Genomic DNA, 23309 nt, shown 5'->3' with positions numbered 1-23309 from the left:
AATGCTAAATGAACCAAGGTTAAGAAAACTTTCCAGAGTTGAGAGAGAGAGTGAGCAAGAAGGAGAAAAGCAAAAGATAATTCGAAAAAAGTTTGGTAATGCCTAACAAAAGATTTAAAAACTTTCTTTTAAGAAAAATTGTTCCAATTTCACTTTTCTAAAAAATTTTAGACCATCCTACAAAAATTCCAATATACTCGTGGAAAAAGAATAGGATCTGCCAGGGAATGACTATTTCAGTTAATAAAAAACACCAAAAAGAGTAGGAAAAAGAAAAAAAAAGACTCGGGTCAATGTCAATAATATTCTTCAAAAAAATGCAACATAAAAATAAATGTACAGAAACTAAACTAATTTTAAACATGATCATTTTGTTTTGAGTTATTCTATGTATAAAAAATGGTAATCTATATAATATCAAATAGTATTTGCTAGTTGGGATGTTTTTTTATTTTGACAATGGAACGTTTTCCCCTTTAAATGGATATCGTTCATCATTTCATTAAGGATATTTGTAATAGATAGTAGAATAAGAGAACAAACATTTCATTAAGAATATCATCATTTCTTTCACTTCTTCGGTTTTTGCTTCTTTTTTTCTATTTAATTTTCTTTCAATTTTTGCTTCTTCTCTTTCTCTTATTTTTAAAATTTTTCTTTCCTTTATTTGAATTTTTTCTTCTTCCTTTTTTTTCCCACAAGAATTATGAGGTTAGTTTTGTACCAAAAACTTGAAAGTACTCAATTCATAAGTGACTTAGCACCAACAAGTCAATTATCAAGTTTGATTATTATAATAAATAATAAATATAAATAACAAATGAAAGTCTATCAGTGATAGCCACTAATATTTTCTATATTGATAGCTTAATCTTTGATTATATTTTCATACTTAGTAGCCACTTATTGAAATCTATCATTGATAGCCAACTTAGTGAATTTAATTAATAAAGTCGAATCTCAAACTAAAATGTAAGTGGAATGCATATAAGTTATAACTAATAGCATGTTTATCAGTGATAAAATCTATCATCGAAAAGAAAATGGACTTATAAATGTTTGGGAAGGGCAAGAAATGGATAAAAAGGTGTTCAGTAGCTATAATTGATAGAAGCTACTATTGATAGCATGTTACCAATGATAAAAGCTAATACTAATAGCATGTTATTGATGATAGAAGCTACTGGATAGCACGTTATTGGTGATAGAAGTTACTCGATAGCACGTTATCGATGATAGAAGCTACCACTGATAGCACATTATCGGTAATAGAGAACTATCACTGATAGCATGATATCAGTGAGATCATTGATAGTATCTTATCAGTGATGTTATCAGCGAAAGAAGCTATCACTGATAATCACAATATGAGTGATATCAGTGATATCAGTGATAGAACTTAGGTGATATCTATATATCGAGTTTCTTTCAAAGGTGATAACCAATTATAGAAGTCTATCATTGATAGCATTAAGTGTTAATATTTCAAGGTTGATTCTAATTAATGAAAGCTTATCAATGATAGCGACTGGTAGCTGCTATCAATGATAGCCATGATAAAAGATATTATTAGTGATAGCTACTGTGGTAATCAAAGTTGTTGGTTTTCTTTCAAAGTTGATCACTATTTATAAATCTATCATTGATAGCCACTGGGCCTTAAGTATTAATATTTCAAGGTTGATTCCAATTGATGAAAGTGTATCAATAATAGCTACTGATAATTGATAGAAAATTAAAAGCTAATATTTCAAGATTGTATTAATTTTTCTCAAATTGAAAGCTATCGCTGATAGTAACTATCATCGACAACAATTGATAAAAGCTATCAGTGATAGCAGCTAACAGTGGCTATACTGATAGTTGCTATCAATGATAGCTTTTAATTTAAGAAAACTGGGAAGAAGCAGGCAAATAGTGGTTAGGCATGAGTTTTTTAGTCTTTTACCATTTTTTGATCTATATATACAATTATTTTATCCTTGTAATACATATTTTATTATTTTGAGTTTGAATTCTATTTATGTAACTAGCTCTTTCATTAAATATATGATTCAAAACACATTAAAAAATTATTTTACAAAAATGTTTTTAAATGGTGTAAAATGTACATAATTATTTTTTTATTTAAAAAAAGACCCAGGTTTAAAGGGCCCATTAAGAAAAATTCTATCACGTTTTGTATATAAAACATTCTTTTACTCATGATCACTTTATTTTATAGGGAAATTGTCAAAAATGGAAATATATCCAAAATATTTATATCCTGTAACAAAAAAAAATGGACCAATGAAATCAGCTTCCAATTTTTTAAAAATTCCAAAACTACCAAATACATATTTGAATTTTGTGCACGCATTATTGCCGATTCCTTCAGAGTCGTCTTCTTCATCACATTCCTCAGCTTTCATCAATCATTCTTCAGTGTTTAGCATGAATTCCTGTGCTTTCATTGATCATTTTTTAGCATTTTGCATGAATTCCTCAACTTTCTGAAAGTACTGTGAGGTCCGATGTGGAAGCGAGGATCGGTCCCAATTTTGAATTTCACAAAGAATTAAAGTTTCAAAGAGCTACATTATGCATTTTAACAAGATTTTACAGCATGCATCATAAATTACATAGGAAATTTTAGGATTAGTCACACTTACTCTTGAAGCCAAAGTTACTCTGCAAGAGTACTCTTGATAGACTCACCTATGTGAATGTGAAAGTGGGGGCCGCTTCCTATGGAGTTTTTTAGGCTAATTCTTTAGAGCGTTCATTGTACCGGGATACACGTGCTAGGCCTTAAAGCATGAGCTTTCGAACTACACCCTAATGACACTATGTGTGAGATGTTGTTAGAGATAGAGTTAAAAAAAAAAAAAAAAAACCAAGGGATACTTTAGTATATTCTGAAGTATCTACACTATGTAAAGGTTCAAGTCGTAAGACACCTTTGCTTATGCATAGTGTTGTATAAACTAAAATTGCTCGATGAAAAATTTGTTTTTTTTATGTTTAAATTTTCAAGTGGGGGATTGTTGGATGAATTTAATTTTGTCTTTTCTAGTAGACGTCCATTCAGGCGAGTGAGACACATGTGTGTGATTATTTTTCAATAAAAATATTATTTTTTCCCATTATTTTTTATTTTTGTTATTTATTTATTAAAAAGAATTTTTTTGTTATCTGTTGGCCTTCTCGGTCTTCCACGTGCACGTTCAGAGGCTGAACGCATTTCCCTCTCGCGGCAGTTCAGCTCTGAAAGCCTATAAAAGGTGTGTCTCTCAGCAATTCTCAACACAAAACATTCATTTCATTCTCCATCGCTTTCCTTTGTTTTCTTTTCTTGTTTTTCGTGCATTCAGTAAGAAAGGTGTGTGTTCTAGTCAGTAACGATGCATTTTCAATCGATTTTTTTTAGGTTATTTTATCCTGGGGACGACATGATAGTATTCTTGACTTGCTTGCACATTTTGACAGAGCCATGAAACGTCTTAAAGAGAATGATCTCCACGACTTAGCTTATAACAAGCTTTTATTTTGTAGGTTCTATTCCAGACCATTTGTTGCTGTCCTGCTCATTGTTTGAGGGTGTTTTTGTTTCCAACAATTTGAAGACAATTTTTCTACCAATTCGCTAATGGCTCTCACGAGCAACAATGACATTATGACATCCGACCTCAACCATCTGTTTCGGTTTGGAGGAGCAAACTTCAAACGGTGGAAGTAAAAAATGTTGTTCTTTCTTACCATCAAGAAAGTTGTCGACACATGTACCAAGGATAAACCAATCGCCCCGTTAGAAGAACCAACCGAACAACAGATAAAAAAAAGTTGCTGACTGGAGGAGAAAGATTTTCTATGTAAGAATTTTATATTAAATGGTATGACTGATGATCTAAAAGACTACTACAACACAATGAAGACAGCAAAGAAAATCTAGGATGCCTTGCAAAAGAAGTATGACACCGAGGAGGTCGGGTCGAAGAAATATGTTGTTAGTCATTATCTAAAGTTCCAGATGACAGATGATAAATCTGTGGAGGTCCAGTCCCACGAACTGCAGAAGATAGCCCATGAGATAATAACTGAAGGTATGCCTCTAGACGAACAATTCGAAGTTGCTGTCATTATTGATAAACTGCCCAATTTGTGGAAGGATTTTAAGAACACATTTAGGAATAAGACCAAGGAGTTTTCCTTGGAGAGTCTTATCACCCTGCTAAGGATTGAGAACGAAGCCCGGAAGTAGGACCAGAGGGAGGAGGTGAACGTTGTACTTGGGAGATCCGCTTCTGCCATGGTAAAACTTGACCAAAAGTCAGGACAAAGAGAAAAGGTCAAAACCGTGGTTCCAACAACCATAATCAACAGAAAAAGCAGAAACCCCCTTCAGGAGAAACGGTACAGTTCCTTTACTTTAATTGTAATAAACCTGGGCTCATGGCTAGGAACTGTAGGAACAGGTATCGTCCTACTGGTCAGACGAACCTGACAGAAGAATTTTTAGTTGCCATGATCACAGAAGTAAATGTGATCGGTGGTTCTGAAGGGTGGTGGATAGACACTGGCTCTACGCACCATGTCTGTCACGACCTTAGTCTCTTTAAAACTTATAATGAGACTAAGGATAAGAATATTTTGTTAGGAGATCACCACTCCACGAAAGTTGCTAAAACCGACGAGGTAGAGCTGAAGTTTACCTTCGGGAAGACCCTTACGTTGAAGGACGTCCTGCACACTCCGAAGATAAGAAAGAACTTGGTCTCAAGCTATCTCCTAAACAAAGTCGGATTTACTCAAACCAGGGGCAGATTTTTATACCCTCACCAAAAATAATGTATTTGTAGGGAAAGGGTATGCAACCGAGGGAATGTTTAAATTAAATTTAAACCTCAATAAAATAAAATCTTCTGAGTATATGTTGTGTTCTACGAATGTTTTATTGGGAATGGTATCCTAGATCTCCTCGTAATCTCGTAGTTTGTAAATTCTGTATAAACATATTGTTATTAATAAAATAAGTATTACTTTATAAGCATATACTCAATCCAATAAACTAAGATCCAAGGTTATTTTATGTAAATTTAAACAAGTATGTAGAGACGTACATGTGGATCTTGTTTAAATAATAACCTAAATGGTCTGTAGTAGATAGACAAGGTTGGGTACCTTATCCTGGTGACACTATGGATACAACTCACTTCGTAGGTGTTACAAATGTTGTAAAGTGCTATAAATGATCTGATCCTGATCATTCATGTGGAGACATGCGAGCAGGGTATCCTATACAAAGAGTTTGTATAAGATCGGACTACGAAATGATTAGTTTCTTTACATAACATTGTTGATAATAGAGACTTACATTTCACTAAGATGATTATAGGTGACCTGATCTGAATTCTGAGTGAGTTGTGAACTCCTGCTCATGAAGGCGGTCCTTTGATTTGTATGGGTGAGAGTGGCCAGATTGCCAAGTCAACAAGCCTACCATTTTGGGGTTTTGTCTGGGTGGGGAGCTAGGAACTTAGCTTCACAAGACGGAATTCACTCCTTCCTTGATGCAGGGGCAAGTAGATAAATTGCTCCCTTAAGGGCTGATTCCAGGTCTTGAACATAATGGCCACACCCTCTCTTGGCCAGAGAGGATTTATTCATAGTGGGACTATGACTTATTGTTTATTAGAGAAATCAGTGGTACTTAAGGAGTTAGATGTAATTACAGGGGCAAAATAGTAATTTGGTCCAACTATACTAACGAGCAATTTGTGAAAGGTCATTGCACTATTGATTGGTTATATTCAATGGATACAGAAATATATCTGTAGTGCGAACAGTGCAACTGTCGGTCTTTAATGGAGTGCCCAACAGTTAACGGATGGAGGGTAATATAATTAAAGAGTTTAATTAATTATTCACATACCATTGGAGCTTCAAGCTACAGGTCCATAAGGTCCCCTTGGTAGCTCAAAAGGATTAAGTTGAGAATCAGTTTTTGGGTTAATTTGAATTGTTCAAATTAATAAGAGAGAATTTAATTATATATGATATAATTGATATAATGTATTTGATACATTATTTGGAGGAATAAATATTTGAATGAGATTCAAACTGTAAAACCTGTACCTCACTTCCCTCTTTTTCATGATATCTATTGTTTAAATAAGCAAAATGTTGGGTTAAATGTTTAAATTAGATTGGATTTGTGCGTTTGAGGTAAAGGATAAGTTTGAAGGGGGAAAATGTTTAAGTATGGAAACTTAAATCTCGGTTACTTACTAATCTAGCCTTACAAAGAGAATTTTTGGCTAAGTGTTGGTCGTATTGAAGGGTGTTTGAGCATCGAGTGAGTGCCAGGCGAGCATCGAGTAAATGCTACCGAGCGTCGAGTATAAGTAATCGAGGAAAGAGGCGAGCATCGAGGGTAAGTGAGGAAGAATCGCACGTCGAGTTTGAGCATTGAGTGAGATGCATTTGAGCAAGCTTCAGTGTCGAGTTTCCTCATCGAGTAGTGAGTCCTCCCATCGAGTATTTAATAGAGAGCCTTGAAAATTTCCATTGAGTAAGGGCCTTTCTCCATCAAGTTTTCCCAGTGAGGATCGAGTTGCTCGAAACGCTGAGTTTTAGACTTCTCTTTTAGTTACCTAGACAGATGGCTTAATCTCGGCCCTTGATCTTCACTAGTGGGTGAGGTGGCTTAAGGAGATTTCAAGTAAATGACTGGACAGTAGTATAAAAAGGAAGAGAACTTCAAGGGTTTGTTTTGGACGATTTTCTTGAGCAAACAAGACGAAATTGGTACGATTGGAAAGCTCTACGAGTCTAGTTTCTGAAATCGAGCCTTTGGAATGGAGATCTCATCGGAAAGAGGGTTGGAAAAGGAAAGAAGAGTTGAAGGTTCATTTTTTGGGCGTTTTCGAGCACTCGACGAAGAAACGTAGATCTAGACCGAACCATACGAAATTTAAATGAGAGTTGGACAAAAGGGTACCCTCTCTCAACCTAGTACCAATTCAATTATGTTTTTAGGTATGATATGTTTTAAAAAAGGTTTTACATAAAGGCCAGGTTTACGATTGGGAATCAAACAAAAGGGTTCTTTCTCAACTGAGGATCAAACCAGCTATGTTCTAGAAGTATTATGTTTTTAAAAGTTATGCACGAATGTTTGCTTGGCTAGTTTTTAGTTTCAGATTTCAATTTCTAGTTTCTAAATTTAGTCACTCACCAGGCTAGTAGCTCACCCTATTTTAAATGTTTTCTTTTCTAGGTAACAGTCATCTCCTCAGATGTGAATCGCGTTACTGCTCTGCCACTTAAAGATAAATTGAAGGAAACTTAGGTGGTTACTTTGTAAATATTTGTACACATGTTGCATATTAAGGACTAGTTTTGAGTCTGTGGGACCCACTAAACCTTGCTTCTGTATGTACATATCGTAAATTACTATGAATGGTAACTGTTGCAGTCACATTTCCTTTTAGGTTAAGAAGGTAAATTGGGAGGGGTGTGACATTTCGTCTATGGTAGCCCCGTGAGCTTCTGTGATGTTAAAGTGAACCATCATGTCTAGGACATGCTCCCTAACATTGGTTCCATCTTTCATATGTGAGCTATAAACATACTTTATAGCCTTATGTCGCACAGAAGATGAGGGTTGCCCGAACATTTCTTACAATGACACCATAATTTCACGGGTAGTGGGCATGGCTTCATGTTTCTTGTTGAGTACATCAGATATGCTCGCCAAGATATAGGCTCTGGCCTTTTCATTAGCCCATACCATCTATCATAGGCATCCCGAACATTTTGGTTAGCATTTGAACTGGGAAGAGGAGTATATTCCTCAATTAAAACAAACCTCAGGTCATCAACCACTAATATTGTGTTTATGTTTGATTTCCAGTTAGAGTAACCCTCTCCATTGAATTTATCAAAAGCAAGAAGTTGTATAATCGAATTCGACATTGTTGAAAAATAAACAATTTCTCTTAAACTTATGCATCTAAATCCAATTTTAGCAAAGGTAATAAAGTACCCATATTTCTTTATTTATTTAAAACGATACTTTAGTGATTTAGAATAGTTATTACTGAGGGGCAGTCAAATACTCCTTCACAGAAGCAAGACAATCTTGATCAAATACTATATCTAGAATAACTCTTATTCCTATAGTTCGTTTGGTTACCATTTTTGATCAAGAACTTTAATAATGTTTAGTAACTCTTGTAAGTGTGACAAGCCATTTTTAGATCTTTATAGAATGATATGAACATGCCCCCGAATTGAAAGACTATGTTTAAGATGGAACTATAAAACCCTATTCATTTCTAGAGCTTGTGTTGTTCTGAATCCTATGTTACAACCCTCCGAAGGGATCGCCACAGTTAACGACTAGCTAGTGTTACCTAAAAATGACAGCAAGAGCAACATAGGAATCTCACGGTTCAAACTAATGGAGGAAATCATAGGATATGTTTGACCCATTTCCTTCACCCACTTACTTTAAACTACATTCCCCATTCACCTTGTCATTGACCCATGTAAACACTTTCTGAATGGAGCAGTCGCGGTAAAAGCGACATGAAGCTGAACATGGATCTCACAGTGTGAACTTTTGGAGAAGTGAGAGCTAAAGACAATATATCGAATATATATTATTAATCTCCCATTGAAGTGTTCTAAATGTTTGGGTACTTTTTTCCTTAGTTATATATTCGGCTAATTTTATACAACCTAAGTCTATACGATTTATCCAAGTATAACATTTATATTTAGATTTTAACCTACGATGTCTAGGTGTTAAACCAATTTTAGTCCTCACACCGCTTACGCAAGCTCATAAAACTAGTTAACACGTTCAATATTTCGATCATAATCCCAAGGTAGGAGGTGTTATGTGAACCGTCGACTTAAATACCTTAAACAGGATTATGAACTGATTGAGTTTGTTACCAGATTTTATAAGATAATGACCTATTTTAACTATTAAAACAAGTTGTTAACCTAAGTGAGCTTGTTGTTTATCTTTGTTATGGATTTTAATGTCTAATCCAATTTTATAACAATTTATAAAACAATAGACATGCTTTCAAACCATAATATACATCAAAGGTATTCAAAATTAACATAACACTTATATTAATTTTAAGAAACCTTAAACATGCATACTATATATATTATAACTAACTTATAACATAATATTATGCATTTAACATGCTTTCTTATGGTGGGATTTTAAATCTAAATGGCATACTATATACTCAAACACAATTCAAATACAATATACATCACATGCATAAAATAACTAAACAACACCAATATGGTTCAACTTTGGCATCCTTAGCAAGAAAAATAACTAAATTATTACAAAATAGGTACAAAAAAAAACTTCAATTTGATGAAGGATCGCTTGAACCGACGTGAAATGAACTTGAACCGCCTAAACCAGACCACCATAGCTCCAATTGAGTCTGAACTGGAACAGATGTGGTTGAACCAGACCAGATGAAGACTGAACCAGTCAAATCGATCATCCTCCCGCGTGAACCACACCCATGACCCTGCATCCTAGTGTTGAATGTTGTTCATGAAAACACCCGTGGCAATGCAACGCTTGATGAACATCGTTGCGACACTTGCTGGCAGATGCTTCAACCTAGAAATCTGCTGCTCGTCCATGCTTACTTTTCACTTCAATTACAACCTAATTTGGACTCTATTGACTGTAATAAAATTACGGACTCTAGAGCACACATATAAGCTCATCAATCAAGAGCCAATTACAAATTAAACTTCATAATTAAAGAGAAATCTAATGCCAAAGTTGAATTTCTACCATATCAGTCACAGAAACATGCAATCTTAGAAATCACCAAACTCAAATTAACGATAATTGAGTGCTTAAATCATGCCCTGTACCAATTGATAGAGTAAACTAACATGCAACGGAATAAGAATCAATAAGCATTCTAATTACACTTAATTTGAGTTTAAAACATGCATCGAAACACAATTTCAGAAGAGGGTTTTAAGAACACAATACCTTTGAAGAAAACGACCAAACGACCTTTTACTGGAAAAGGTTATAGAGCCAAGGAAACCTTGGAGCTTATACATTCAAACCTCTGTGGTTCGATGAGTGTAAGAGCTTGAGGTGGGTATGAATGTTTCATCTCTTTCATAGATGATTATTCTAGATATGGGTATCTATACCTAATGCAACATAAATCTGACGCTCTTGAAAAGTTCAAGGAGTATAAGACTGAAGTTGAAAACTTGTTAGGTAAAAAGATAAAAACACTACGATCTTATCGTAGTGGAGAGTATATGGACTTAGAATTTCAGAACTATATGATAGAACATGGAATCACGTCCCAACTCTCAGCCCCCGGTACACCTCAGCAAAATGGTGTATTAGAAAGAAGAAACAAAACCCTGTTGGACATGGTTCGGTCTATAATGAGTTATGCTTATCTTCCAAACTCGTTTTGGGGATATGCAGTAGAGACGACAGTTTACATTTTGAACAATGCTCTCTCAAAGAGTATTTATGAAACACCTTTTGAGTTATGAAGAGGCCATAAATGTAGTTTATGCCACTTCAAGATTTGAGGATGTCCAGCCCACGTGCTTGTGGCTAACCCTAAAAAGTTGAAACCTCGTTCAAAAGTATGCCTATTTGTATTTTACCCCAAAGAAACGCGAGGTGGATACTTCTATGATCCAAGTGAGAATAAAGTGTTTGTATCGACAAATGATATCTTCTTTGAAGAAGATCACATAAGGGATCATAAGCCACAAAGTAAGCTTGTTTTAAATGAGATTTCTAATGAGACGACTGAGAGTTCAACAAGAATTGTTGAATAGGCTGATAGATCAACAAAAGTTGTTAATGTCAACTCATTTAGTCAACCATCTCAAGAGTTGAGACTGCCTCGACGTAGTGAGAGGGTTGTGAACCCACCTGAATGCTACATGGGTTTATCAAAAGCCCAAAACATCATATTTGATCATGGAATTGAGGATCCATTGTCTTATAAGCAAGCAATGGAAGATGTTGACAAAGATGAATGAATTAAAGCCATGAATCAGGAAATGAAGTCTATGTACTTCAATTATGTCTGGGAGCTTGTGGATCAACCTGATGGGGTAAGACCTATAGGTTGTAAATGGATTTGCAAGAGGAAAAGAGGTGTAGATGGAAAGGTACATACCTTTAAAGCTAGACTTGTCGCAAAGGGTTATATCCAGGTTGAGGGAGTGGACTATGAATAAACTTTCTCACCTGTTGTCATGTTAAAGTCTATCCAGATTCTCCTGTCTATAGCCACATTTTATGATTATGAGATATGGAAAATGGTCAAGACTGCCTTTCTGAATGGTAATCTTGAGGAGACCATCTACATGGCTACACTAGAAGGATTCATTGACCAAGATCAAGAGCAAAAAGTTTGCAAGCTTAATCGGTCCATTTATGGACTGAAACAAGCATCTAGATCTTGGAATATAATATTTGATAGTGTGATCAAATCATCAGAAGGTTGATGAGCTTTGTGTTTACAAGAAAATTATCAACAACTCAGTAGCTTTCCTTGTGTTGTATGTGGATGATATCCTACTCATTGGAAATGATGTAGGTTTTTTTTCCTAACGTTAAGAAATGACTAGCGACCCAATTCTAAAAGAAAGATTTGGGAGAGACGCAGTTTGTTCTAGGGATCCAGATCATAAGGGATCGTAAGAACAAAAGGTTGACATTGTCTCAGGCATCTTACATTGACAAGATGTTGATCAAGTACTCGATGCAGAATTTCAAGAAGGGTTTATTACATTTCAGGCATGGAATTGTTTTTTTTTTTTTTAAGGAACAGTGTCTTAAGACACCTCAAGAGATTGAGGAAATGAGACGTGTTCCCTACGCATCAGTTGCTAATAGCCTTGTATATGCAATCTTATGTACTAGACTTGACATTTTCTATGCAGTAGAGATTGTCAGTCGATATCTATCCAATCCAGGATTAGATCACTGGACGACAGTCAAAACAATCATCAAGTATCTTCGAAGAACGAGAGACTATATGCTCATGTATGGAGATAAGGATTTGATCCTCACAGGATAAACAAACTCTGACTTTCAAACTTATAGAAATTCTTAGAAATCGACATCAGGGTCAGTGTTCACTCTGAATGGAGGGGTTGTAGTATGGAGAAGTATCAAGCAAAGATGCATCGCAAACTTCACTATGGAAGCCAAATACATAGCTGCTTGTGAAGCTACTAAAGAGATTGTTTGGTTAAGGAAGTTCCTTACTGATTTGGAAGTTGTTCCAAATATGTCTTTGCCGATCATACTCTATTATAATAACAGCGAGACTGTGGCAAATTCTAAGGAACCTCGGAGTCATCAAAGAGTCAAGCACATAGAACGGAAGTATCATTTGATCTGGGAGATTGTGCATCGCGGTGATGTAATTGTCACGAAGATCGCGTCAGAGCACAACGTTGCTGATCCGTTTACAAAGGCTTTCACGATTAAAGTGTTCGAGGGTTATCTGGAGAGTCTGGGCCTATGGGATGTGTGGTACCTTGTCTAGGGAAAGTGGGAGATCTTACTAGAGTATGCCCTAGTTTATTGTATTTTTTACTATTTTGTATTGTACATTAGTCTCCCAAGGCTTTAGGACAAGTGGGAGATTGTTGGGATTGATGTCATAAATCTCCTGGTAGTCTCGTAGTTTGTAAATTTCTCGTACACATATTGTTATTAATAAATTAAGTGTTATTTTATAAGCATTTACTCAATCCAATAAACTAAGATCCGTGGTTATTTTATGTAATTTACACATGTATATGGTTGTTGGGTTTTATGTCCTAAAACTCGTGGTTTGTAAACAGTAGAACTTATTCTGAAAATTCAATAAGTTGTTATTGAATATATTGTTTTTTAGAAATCCAATAAACCTAAGTCCCTTGACTATTACATGAGTACTTGAACTTTATGTGGAGACATATAAGTGGATTAGGTTCGAGTAAATAGTCATAATGATCTATAGTATATGCATAAGATTGGGTGCCTTACTCTGGTAACACTATTGGATGCGACCTACTCTATAGTTGTTACAAAGAGTTGTAAAGTGCTACATATGAAGTGATCCTAATTCGTGCATGTTATGAGAAGTATGGGTGTCCTATGCAAATGAGTTTTGTGCAAGATCGGACCACAAAACTAGTCACTCTTACTTTATAACGTTGTTTACTGTTTAAGACTGACTATTTCAAAGCAATGACTTAGGTAACTTGACCTTAATCCTGAGCTAAATATGAACTCCTGTTTGTTCGGGATTATCCTTTGATTTGCAAAAGATGAGAGTAGACCAACTGTCTCTGCTCAATAAGCCTCCCATTTTGGGGATAAGATTGGATGAATAGCTGGGGACATAGAGTGCAAGACGGAATTCACTCCTGCCCGATTAGGATTAATAGAGAGGTTGTTCCCTTCAAGAGCTGATTCTAGGTCTTGAACAAGAGGCCTCACCCTCTCATTGGCCTAAGAGGGATTCAATTTGTTGAATGGATTACAAATCAATTGTTCATTAGGGGATTAGTGGAACTTAAGGAACAAGAGGTAATTTCTGGGGTAAAACAGAGATTCGACCTAGTCGTCATTACGAATAACCTATAAAGGGTTAACTTACTAATCATGGCTATATTGAGTGGACATAATATATCTACAGTGAGGGGAGTTCAACTATGAACTATAGTGGAATCACCCATTAGATAACGAATGGGGGTTAGATCGGTCTAATGAATTTAGCCGATTAATCTCGGATCGTTGGAGCTCATGATATGTAGGTCCGCGAGGTCCCCATACTAGTTTGTAAATGGATTAGCTCTAGAGTAGCGTGAAGTTAATTTGAAGTGTTCAAATTAGAATTAAATGAAATTGAAGAAACAATATTTGAATATGATTTAAATATTTGAAGATGGAATTATGAAAAAATTAATTTAATATTTGATATTAAATTAATTAGAATTATTTAAATTGTTTAAATAATTATTTCTAATTTTTATTAAGAAAATTAATTTATGAAATTAATTTTGTAAAATTAATAATATTTTTAATTTTATTAAAAGAATTGATTTATGAAATCAATATTTGAAAAATTGAAAAAGAAAGGAAAAAACACAAATAATGGAAAATTGGTTTTCTCCATTGTCTTCTTGCAAGTAGCTCACTAACAACCCACATTTCAAGCTTCATTTACTCCAAGCATGAGCTGCATCTCATGCAGCAAATCTTTTTGCATGATTGCATGAGTGTCTGTAATATATTGAAGAGATTGAAGTATTTTGAATCAATGCAACCGAAAGAATTTATCTGAAAAATTTGAGAGAAAAAAGGTGTTCTTCATTCGGGTTGCAGCTATGAGCTTGTCTCTGGATTCCCTTAATTTAGGCTTATTTTGAATCCCACTACTCCATCTAGAGCACCAAAAGGATAGTAGGGAAGATCTTGAGGTGGTGTACAACAAGATTCAGAGGAGATTTGCAGCTGAATTCAAGCTTTGAGGAAGTTCTACAAAGGTATGTCATGAAACCAATTTATTTCTGCTGAAGCATGCTTTCATTTTTACCAAAATTAATGAATTAGAGTACTTATGGATCCTGATCACTTTCACTGCGCATTGGTACGTTCCAACAATAGTGACATACAAGTGGATCATGCCTTAAGTAATAACCTAAATGGTATGTAGTAGATGGATAAAGGAGGGATACCTTATCATGGTGACACTATGGATACAACCCGCTTTATAGATGTTACAAGTATTGTAAAGTGCTACAAATGGTCTGATCCTGACCATTCATGTGGAGATATGCGAGCAGGGGTATCCTATACAAAGAGTTTATATAAGACCGGACCACGAAATGATTAGTCTCTTTATATAACATCGCTGATAATTGAGACTTACATTGCACTAGAATGACCATAGGTGACATGACCTTAATCCAGAGTGAGTTGGGAACTCCTGCTCATGAGGGCGGTCCTTTGATTTGTATGGGTGAGAGTGGCAAGGTTGCCAACTCAACAAGCCTACCATTTTAGAGATTCGTCTGATTGGGGAGCTAGGAACTCAACTACACAAGACAGAATTCACTCCTTCCCCGAAGTAGAGGTAAGTAGATAAATTGCTCCCTTAAGGGCTAATTCCGGGTCTTGAACATAGTGGCCACACCCTCTCTTAGAAAGAGAGGACTCAGTCATAGTGGGACTATGACTTATTGTTCATTAGAGGAATCAATGGTTCTTAAGAAGTTAGATGTAATTACAAGGGAAAATTGGTAAATTGGCCTAGCTGTACTTATGAGCGATTTGTGAAGGGTCATCGCACTGTTGGTTGGTTATATGGATACAAAAATATATTTATAGTGCGAAGAGTGCAACTGTCGGTCTTTAATGGAGTGCCGGGAAGTTAATGGATGGTGGATATCGTGATTAAAAAGTTTAATCAGTTATTCACATATCGTTGGAGCTTCAAGCTAGAGGTTCATAAGGTCCCCTTAGTAGCTCAATGAGTTCAAGTTGAGAATCAGATTTTGGGTTAGTTTGAAGTGTTCAAATTAACAAGATGAAATTTGATTATATATGATATAATTAAATTAATTGATCTAAGTTTACTTGATCGTGTTGCGTTGGCTGCTCGATCGCATAGACGCTCGGGGTAAATGATCGCATAGAGTATATGATACTCGACGCATGGTAGGCACATGCACTAAACGATCGAGTAGTCCAACATGCTTCATCGCATAGTTACTGACTACTCGATCATTTGGTATAAGATACTTGACGCTTGTTCCTCGATCATCTAGACGATCATGCTTCATCGTATAGTTGTCGTCTACTTGATCGTTTAGGCATGCGTTGTTCATTGTGCGCTGCACGATCGTGTGACCTTCATGCTTCATCGCATAGTTAAAAGGCACTCGATACATGCTACACGATCGTTTATACTCGATCAGCTTTACTACATGATCACAAGGAGCTGTTACACAATCAAAGAGATGTAGCTTTGCTTGGACAATTCAAGACCCGATTCGCCTGTTTGAACTAGTGGACTCGATACTCTTTGTAATAGTTAGCTTTAATTTTATGGTTTTGAGGCTAATTATCCTGGTCCATCAATTTTATTTAATATATATGAGATGTATATTTTGTTGATATACCATAACATATGACAATATAGTTTTTCAAACCCACCTTAGGTTATGCATTTTATTCATGCATCATCTTTATATTATAAGAGTTATAATATAGTAGTTTGCATGATTTAAATTACCTTAAAGCATGCTCATGCATCATATAATATAAGAGTTATAATATATGCATGCATTAAGTATATCCATGCATCATCTTTATATTATAAGTGTTATAGTATAAGGGTGCATGAGAGCATGTATGCTTAGTTCATTTCTTTGTTATATAAGAGTTATATAAAGTAGTAATGAATGAACATTGCTTAAAGCATGACACTTAGGTTTATTTATAAGAGTTATAAATGCCTTGTGGATGTCTAGCTTCGCATTGTGGTTATTGTTTCATTTTTTATAAGTGTTATAGTTAATGAAATTAGAATTAAAATAAATAACCAAGAGTTGCATGCAAACTTAGGCTTTAATCGTGCTTTAAAAGAGTTTTAAAATTTGATTGAGATAGACCTAATATCTTGGTTCTGTTGGATTTTATGTCCTAAAACTCGCAGTTTATAAAAGTTAAACATATTCTATACTCAATAAACTTATTATTGATTCTATAAACTGCATATGTAAAGTCTAAATCCAATATATTAAGATCCATAGCTATTACATGAATACTTGAAATTGATGTACAGATATAAAGATGAATCAAGTTCGAGTAAATAGCCAAAACGATCTATAGTATATGATTAAGGCTGGGTACCTTATTCTCGTAACACTATTGGATGTGGCCTACTCTGTAGCTGTTACAAGTTGTTGTAAAGATACTATAAACGAAGTGATCCAGATTCGTTCATGTATTGACATAAGGAGTGGGGGCATCCTATGCAATGAGTTTGCATAAGATCAGACCAAGAATTAAGTCACTCTTACTTTATAACGTTGTTTACTATTTAAAACTAACTGTTTCGCTTAGATTATCTAGGTAACTCGATCTTAATCCTTTGCTAACTATGAACTCCTGTCTATTTGGGATTATCCTTAGATTTACATAGGTGAGGGTTGGCTCAACAGCGTCGGCTCAATAAGCCTCCCATTTCAGGGGTAGGAGAAAGGTTGTTCTCTTAAGTACTGAATCCAGGTCTTGAACAAGGGGCTTCACCCTCTCACTGGCCTGAGAGGGATCCAGTTTAGTGATTGGATCATAAACCAATTGTTAATTAGAGGATTAGTGGGAACTTAAGGAACAAGACGTAACACCGGGGGTAAAAATAGCATATTGACCCAGTCGTTATTATGAACAACCTGTAAAGAGTCGACTTATTGGTTATGGTTATATCATGTAGACATAAATATATTTACAGTAAGCAGAGTGCAACTACTGGGCTATGTGGTGTGACCCGGTAATTAACGAATGGAGATTAATTCAGTGTAAAGAGTTTAGCCAATTAATCTCAGGTCGTTGGAGCCCATGATCTGTAGGTCCATGAGGTCCCCTATTAGCTCATTAACAGAATAAGCTTTAGAATAGTATAACAAATTAATTTGAAATGTTCGAATTTGAATTAAGGGAAAATTGTAATTACATGCGATATAATTGCACGTTTAATTTTGAAATTAAACGAAATCAGAAAATTAATTAATATTTAAATATGATTTGAATATTAAGTTCGTGAGAGTGGAAATGGTGTTAAGTTAATTTAATATTTGATATTAAATTAATTATATTGTTTAATTATAAATTCATTATTAATTTTATAAGAAAAATTAATTATGAATTAATTTTTTATAAAATTAATAAAAGTTTCAGTTTTAAATTTTGAATTTAAGAACGGAAATAAAGTTTAATTTTCAAAATCAATTTTTGAAATTAAAAATAAAAAGAAAATGGAAAAAACCCAAAGTGGGATTTTTCCTCACTTTTCTCAAGCAGCAACTTTAATCTCATTTCCACTTCCTCCATTTATACAAATCTTCAAGCAGGTGCTGGAGTACATGCACAATTGATCTTTGCATGGATAATTTGTATATAAACACAAGATTAAGCTGAAAATCAAGAGGCAATGGTTGTATTTTCTAAGTGTTAGCTGAAGGCTCAAGAAGAAGAATTGTTCTTCATCTTCTCTGTCAAAAACCAGTTTTCATCTCTTATATTTCTCTTATATTGTTCATCATCTTCTCTGTCAAAAACTCAATCTGAAGCTCCAAGATGATAATAGGGAAGATTTTGTGGTGGTTCACGACTAATTTACACTAAGATCGCAGCTGAAAGACTTGATTGAAGTGGTTCTACAAAGGTAAACTTGAAACCCTGTTATTCTCTGTTAAAGCATGCTTTTAAATTAAATGTAATTATAGTACTTATTGATTCTATTTGCTTCCGTTGCTTACTTGTGTATTCCATCTGGTTCTAATGAGATTAGATACTTAAATTTAATCTTTTAAATCGGTTTAATAGGATTAAATTGATTTGAATAAAAGATTAAATTTGTAATAAATCTATCTATAAGGGACTTTTTATCTAAGGTGGGTTCTGGATAGGCTAGAGTATTTAAGCTGATGGAAACGAAACAACCCTACCTGGGAACCTACCTGAAAAGGTGAATTAACAATTTCCTGTGGTAGTCTCCTTCATTGGTTTGCACCGTGAGACCTTCTTGCACGACCTCGTGGCGCCCTAGGAACGTCCCCCTTCGGATGGTTTGTGCGGTTGGTCAATATCAAGGCGAACTCTATAAATGGATAGGGTCGCTTTAGTTTTTGCTCCAATCGGTTTTTTCCCTTCGGACTGACTGCTTAGGGCAGAACTCTAGGATCTAAAATGAAGGGTCACACTTAGGAAAAATTGTTAAGCAAGTTAATGATTTCTTGACCAAATCAATGATGGCTAGTCGTTATAGGAACAAGAGTTGTTCTTGTGTAATGATTAGTTGAGAGTGTCTCAATTCAATGGAGGAATAAATTGACTACTCTTCGGTGGTTTTTTTCCTAAACCTCTGAAGTGTCATTACAAAACTAGATGTGTTATGGGGTTCATTTAGATTTTGCTAAACCTGATTGGATTTGTTTTAAAAGAGTAATTACTAAAATCTAACGTAGATCAATATGTTTGTTTTTCCATCAACATGTCTGATAACTTGTAGAAATACAAATTATTTTGGCTCTTAAGTTGGAACAACTAAGGTTTTTAATGATAAATTCTCTTCATTTTTAGAAGAGACACATGGAATTACTCAAACATTAGCAAATTCATGCAAAAGAAGTTTTATTACTAAATACTGCGGCACTAGCGCATTGTATTGCATGATTTCAACAAGAAGCTAACGCATGATTAAGAAGTGTCGCAGGTAAAGTTCTAGTGCATGGGCCATGCGTCGAAGGGAATTCAACACAGAGAAGATTCATTGATTTAGGCTGTTTGTGTCAAATCACCACTTGCAAGTATGGGCACCTACAGCAGGCGGCGTCTGAAAAGCTTCCGAGTGTCAGGCGGCTGACCAGGGCATGGACTTTAATGCTGCCCATCACCAAGCTAGAGATGATCAATGCCTATAAATAGATGAAATCCCTCCAGAGTTCGAAGTACACAGAAATTTTCAAGTTCTCACTCTCAGTATTAGTGTAGCCATAGTTGTAAATCTTTAGAAGATGTGCTGTAGTGCCAAGAAGATCAGAAGGGAAGAGAACCACCATCATCGCCGGTCAAGGAGCGAAGGAAGCCGAGCTTGAGAAAGACACTTCGTCCGATTCTTATACAAGTGATTGTACACAACTAGAATTGAGCCAAAGAGAGACAAAAGATTGTACTCTGTGGCTTGACTCAGTTCCTTTCATCTCATTTATCGCTTTCATACTTTCATCTGATTAAATATTACTTTTGTGAAGATAATCTGCTTCTTTATAAGTTCATATATTTGATCCATCACACTTTGCCATTGTTTATTTCTTGTCTATGTTGAATGCATCTATACTTTATGCAAAACTTCATTTCAAACGCTTAAGCCAACTTGATCAATTGGTAAAAGCATCCTTAGCTTAGATTATTCGAAAGAGTAAATAAGCTAGCATCAAGTAGAATGCCTAGTATGTCTAGAGATAGACTGACTGGTGTTTATTGCGTCGAAGACTGATTGGTGTTTATTGCATTCTGTGTTCGACGCATGCATCCTAAAGATAGGTTTTGAATGTTATTCGCATTGAGAAGTGTCGAATAAGAGTCCAACGCATAAACAAAGATAAGCAAGCCACCTCATCCACATCACATTCTGATTCATGTACATTCATCTTGGATCGACGCGTACCACTTACATTAAAATCCATTTTCGCATGATCCATCACTCACTACTCAACTCTTTTGTATCTTCTTGCACAAGCACAACACCTTAGTGTAAATAACACATTTCTTCATATATTTTAGGAAACCCCTACAATAGCTACAACACAAGGTCTGCGTTAGCTTAACTGAATCCCTGAGTTCGACCCTGGACTTACCAGGAACCTAAATTGAATTTATACTTAGGTCTAATTTAGGAAAACTTGAACGTCAATAGGAGTGTCGTGCGTTCTGTTACACATCTCTAACGCACCAACGTGTTTCAAATACATAAACGCATCAAAGCATCAATACATCATTTATACTTGGAACTTATTTTTTCAATTTATTTTATACAATACACTCCCAGCTCGAATCACGATAGCAACGAACAATGTCAATGATTGATTTTCATTTAGTTGCCTTTTCTACTTTGACTGATTACATACGTCGGAAAGAGTCTATTAAAACATATTTCGTGGCAAACGACCTCGTTTTTGTCATGTTTGAGGTGTGTCCTCAAGTCCCGGCCCCTGATGCACCGCGAAATGTTCGTAATGCATACGAGGTGTAGATGAAGGCTAACTTCACATTTTGGCAAGCATACCTGATGCATTGGCCAAAAGGGTTGAGAACATGGTCATTGCACGTGAGGTCATGGACTCATTGCAAGAATTGTTTGAACATAAGTTCTCACTTTTTGAGTAAAATGGGATTGATAACAATAAAACCAGTGGTGTCAGTTCCCAAGATAATCTCCAGTCCTTATTGAATGTCAAGGGACAAACAGTGAAAGCAATTGTTGTTGACTCTGATAAAGTTCATCGACGAGAATTGTTCTCTGAAATGCAACTTGGAGTTTATCTAGGTTCTGATACTAATCTCACTAATCTCCAAAAAAATGAAGAAGTCAGAAGACGATAAATGTGATTTGTTTGTCTTGGAGACGTGTGGTAGAGAATGATGATTCTGCCTGGATACTTGATTCAGGTGCTACTAACTACGTATATTTTTCCTATCAAGGATTTAGTTCCTGGAAGCAGTTAGAAGTTGGAGAGTTGACTCTTAGAGTCGATACTGGTGAGGCCGTTTCAGTAGTTGATGTAGGAAGGCTTAAGTTATTTTTAGACAAGAAACAATATCTGTTACTGGATAACGTTTATGTAGTTTCTCATATCAAGAGGAACTTAATTTCAGTTTCTTGTCTGATTGAACAAAGTTATTCCATCACTTTTTCTGAGAATAAAGTATTTATGTAGTTTCTCATATCAAGAGGAACTTAATTTTAGTTTCTTATCTGATTGAACAAATTTATTTCATCTATTTTTAACAAGAGAAAATTTGATTATATGTGATATTAGTTTAATTTAATTATATCATGTATAATCAAATTTCCTCTTGTTAATTGAACACTTCAAACTAACCCAAAATCTAATTTTCAACTTGAACCCATTAAGCTACCAAGGGGACCTTATGGACTTGTAGCTTGAAGCTCCAACAATACATGAATAACAGACTAAAAATTTTAATCACGATATCCACCATCCGTTAACTTTCAGGCACTCCACTAAAGATCGACAGCTGCACTCTTCGCACTACAGATATATTTTTGTATCCATATAACCAATCAACAGTGCGATGACCCTTCACAAATCACTTGTAAGTACAGTTGGGCCAATTTACCATCTTCTCGTAGCAACCCCGACTCTTTTGCTACCTGCAAAGGAAAAACATAATGGAAAAGAATGAACTAGAAGCCCAGTGAGTGGTAAACAACTTACAGGGTCTCTTTCAACACTAAGAGACAAAAAGTTTAAGCAGCATCTCCGCGAGGTTATTACTCAAACCTCAAGCTTGAACGAGTCTGTTCCCTATTTTACCTACACACACGGTAGATAATTAAACATATCTCCTTTATTACTTTGTGCACATAGATCACCCTCTTATGGGCTCAGAAACTAGACCTAACGGCCCTCTAACCATCCCATATGAGGTTTCCTTCACAAGCTTAGGAACTAGGCTGAACAACCCTCTAACCATTTTGTGAGATTTCACCACAGGCTCAGGAACTAGGTCCTCTAATCCCCTTGACCATCCTATGCCGCATATTCTCATTGTCATAACAAGCTACACATACATCCATAATTATAAAACTCATAAGAAACTTAAGGAATACCACTCACAGTTCGTTAGTAAAGATCTTCTTTCTTCTCTGAGTTCCCTAGTTTCCCCTATTTTCTTTCTAGATCTCGAGCCTGTATTGATCCAATAATTAGCTTAGAATCTTATATTTAGGGCAAGAATAATCTTAGAGTACCTTCATGACCTTAAACTTAGCATACCAACTTCAGCTGTTATGAAACTAGGCCCTAAAACACTTTTGGACAATAGTTGAACGCAGGGTTGAACTCCCTCACCACCAGTTGGACACCTGGTTGAGCCTCCCAACACCCAAATGATCTCTTTAGTGCCTGGATGATGATCCCAAATCCTAGGTAATATCTTCAACGCCTAGGTTACTTCAACTCAATGCTTGGACCTCCCATGAAACCCTAATTCTTTCCAACTCTCCCCTTTTAAGTCTCCTTTGAGAGAATTTTTAGTTGGTGGTGAGAGGTCACTCCTTGGGGGTATTTATAGGCAACTCAACCCATCCTTGTCACCAAATCTGAGCCTCTCTTGCATGAAAATTCTAAATGTCAGCACCATGCAAAGTCCAGCATAAGGGTCTTTGACACCTCCTGCTTGCATGCAAAGCTTAAACAACGCATGGCTCCCCTTTAGGTGGTATTCCAACCTTTTTCATGTCCTTCCA

Source organism: Benincasa hispida, chromosome 11, assembly GCF_009727055.1.
Source record: "Benincasa hispida cultivar B227 chromosome 11, ASM972705v1, whole genome shotgun sequence".
NCBI classification, from domain to species: Eukaryota; Viridiplantae; Streptophyta; class Magnoliopsida; order Cucurbitales; family Cucurbitaceae; genus Benincasa; species Benincasa hispida.
Note: the sequence above shows the minus strand (reverse complement) of the source record.